Source organism: Hipposideros armiger, unplaced genomic scaffold (genome assembly GCF_001890085.2).
Source record: "Hipposideros armiger isolate ML-2016 unplaced genomic scaffold, ASM189008v1 scaffold_280, whole genome shotgun sequence".
In the NCBI taxonomy this organism is placed as follows: Eukaryota; Metazoa; Chordata; class Mammalia; order Chiroptera; family Hipposideridae; genus Hipposideros; species Hipposideros armiger.
In genome coordinates this window covers 1,720,230-1,723,335 of record NW_017731630.1, presented here as the reverse complement: position 1 = coordinate 1,723,335, position 3,106 = coordinate 1,720,230, and positions in this window count along the sequence as shown.

Below are 3,106 nucleotides of genomic sequence, written 5' to 3'. Positions count from 1 at the left end.
CACGTCCCCGCTATCCTCCTCCATACCCTGGGCTAGTCTCTCCTCTCCCAACAGGCTGTCCTGCCTTCCTGCCGTTCCTCTGCCTTCAACATAGTCCCCAAGCCAAACAGGGGACCAGGAGGCGTTCTCCTTGTGGGGCAGAAGCAGAGCCTCATGGGGTCACGCCGCCTCACATGAGCAGCCATCACCAGGAGCCAGCAAGCCGCCAGCCCGCAACCTGGGGAAGCACCTGCCATCAGAGAGTCGTCGCACCCAAACACCCCAAACCCAGAAAAGGAGAATCTGCACCCGCTGAGGCCTTCGGGTCTGCCCACCAGTGTGTGTGAGGCACACACAGGACAGAGGGACATGCTGACGACACCAGGAAGATGCAGCCAGCCAAACCCAGGCTGTGGGTAACTGACAGCGCCCTCAAACCAGGCTCTTCAGCCAACAGAGGGCCAAGAAGCGGGGAGGGGAGGGCACTGGAGGGTCAGGGACAGGGGACAGTGGCTGTTTGGGATGGGGGAGGGGAGAGGCGGAGTGTCGGCCAATGGAGAGAGGGGACAACAGTGTCTGAAATCAGATGGTGGTGACGGTGGCCCGAGTCTGTGAATGTACTAAAACGCTGGGGTTTACTTACACTTTAAATGGGAATGATATGTATGGTATGTGAATTACACCTTAATAAAACTGTTATTTTAAACAGAGAGTGAGGACATACATGAACCAATTACAGCATGGGCCTTACTTTGGATCCTGAGTCAACCAAGTGTTAAAATCCAGAAACTGGGTAGATCTGAACACCCCCCCACCCCCGCCCCAGGCCAAGCCCCGTGTGGTCCAGGACACCGGGGGATGTTCAAGTCCTCAACTGGGGGGCGGGGGACAGACAGACACCCCTATTGTGTAGAGCTGTCTCCTGAAACACCTGCGACTAAATGATGTGAGTGGCTCTGCATCAAACAGGCCCGGGGCTCCCTGGGCTCGAATGAAGCACGATCTCCGTCCAGGTGGGGCACCCACAAGCTCTCCTATCCCTTTCCCTTTTCCACCGGACCCAGCTCAGCTCCCCCACTGTGACCCCCTCCAGGCAGACTCCCTGCCCCCACCCACCCTTCTCTTTGGGCTCTGAACACAGCAGCCTCAGGGGGCCTTTTAAAAACTCAGCTGATGCCCCTCCTGTGCTGTCCCTCCAGGGCTCAAAGTCCCTTCAAAGGCCTCCAGGCCCCACCCTCAGCCCACACCTGCCTCCCCTTCTGGTTCCTGTTCCCCGTGCAGCCCAGCTCCACTCCCCCGGGGTCTTCGCAAGCTCACCTGACACACTTTATCATTACCTGTAAATGTTTTGTGTTCCTTGTCCACCTCCCCTCAACACCTGCTCCTGACCGTCCATCCCCGAAACCCCGAAAGCTTTCAATGCCGACAGCTCAAGGTTAAGTGGTGACTACCAGTCCCAGACACAGAGACACCTTCCAAACCTACTGTGAGCTTCTCCCTTAAGCCAGGTGTTTTAACATTTAACAATCAGCACACTTCACAGAGCCGCAGCACAGAGGCCCCAGCGATGGCCAGCCAACCACAGGGCCACCCTAGAGCCACCATGTAGAAACGACAAGCAGAAAGCTGTCTCTTACTTCCTCCAGTTGTGACTGGGCTCATCACTCGGACACAGAGCCTGGCGCTCCCTTGGCATCACCCGAGCCTGTGACCAGGCAAGGCGGGTCCCCGACGGCAGTGGGAGTGCCGTGTACGTGGCCTTCACTGCTCGGCACTGTATTTGGGTCTGTTCTGGCGGCTCTGAGCGTCAAGCAATCCCTCATTTGCTGGGGGTGCAGCAGGAGACACCGAGTGCCCAGTGAGCGTCATTTATCAGGGTGCCCTCACCCTTGCTGCTGGTACAGTAAAGACCCAGAGGTCGACCACACGGGTTCATCCAGCAGCAGTGGGGCCGGGCGTCACCTCCGCACCCATGGCCCCAGGTGGCACCCCTCAAAGGCGCTGGAACAAATCAGCGACAACCTCTCAAAGACCATGCATGCGCCCTTCAGGTTTTATGAGGATTTGGGCTAAGCGCAAAGCCACTGGAGAGTGAACGAAGCTGGCCATGGCTAAGCCCTTGATCTGCGGGCCTATCCGCCAGCGTGAGAGTTGAGAGTCTTTGGTCAGGCGGGCACCATCCCGATTCGCCCAGACAGCCCTTGGGCACGACTGCTGGCTCCGGGAAATGATCAAGAGAGCCCCGTCTCACTCGCACAAGTTTCCAGGTTAGATGACAAACGGTAGTGACCCGGGACACAGCTCTATCGAAAGCTAAATGAGACGAGCACAGGTGTTCGCTCATGAAGATTGAGGCCCAGAGAATGAATGGTCGTTTTGGGTTTTTAAAATTCGAAGGTAAAAAAGGCAGAGGAAAAAAGGAGAATAGTGTCGCTGAATGATATTTTCACTGGTTGGAGGGCAACAGGGCAGGCCCATCACCGGGGCCTTGGGAGGCTCTGGGCACGCCAGCCGGCCGTCAACTGAGGTCACGGGAACGACACCGGGACACAGTCTAGAGGTCCGGCCGGGAACAGACGAGGGTGGGGGTGACGGAGGAGAGAACCCATCATCCCAGCTCACGCTGCAGAGACGGGCCCAGCCAAGGCTGGGGAGGAAAGTCCACCTCGTTTGAACGATTACAAGAGATAAGCTGGAGTCATTCGTGTTTTTACACATGATGAAACAGCACTTCTGTTGGAAAAGCGCTCGGGGAAAACAGGCTCCTACCGCGACCGGATGTTACATGTGCCAAGTGGCCTGTCCAGAACATCGCTCGTGTTGGAACTAAAACCCCGAGCACCTGGGTCCCCAACAAAACACAGGGACCCTGAACGAGGGTGTTCCTTTTTAGAACCTACTAAAGAGTGAAAACTGGGGTGGGTAGGGGGGTGGGGGTGGGGATACACTCTAAAGAAAGATGGGCCGGCCGAGTGGCGCGATGTTTAAGAGCTGGCTTGGGACGCCAGAGGGCCCGGTTCGGATCCCACATATGAGGGCCAGTGACACTGCCCTCTACAGCTAAGATGATGAACAACAGCTCAACCTGGAGCTGGGCTGCCGTGAGTCGCCGGCGACGGCGTAGGCT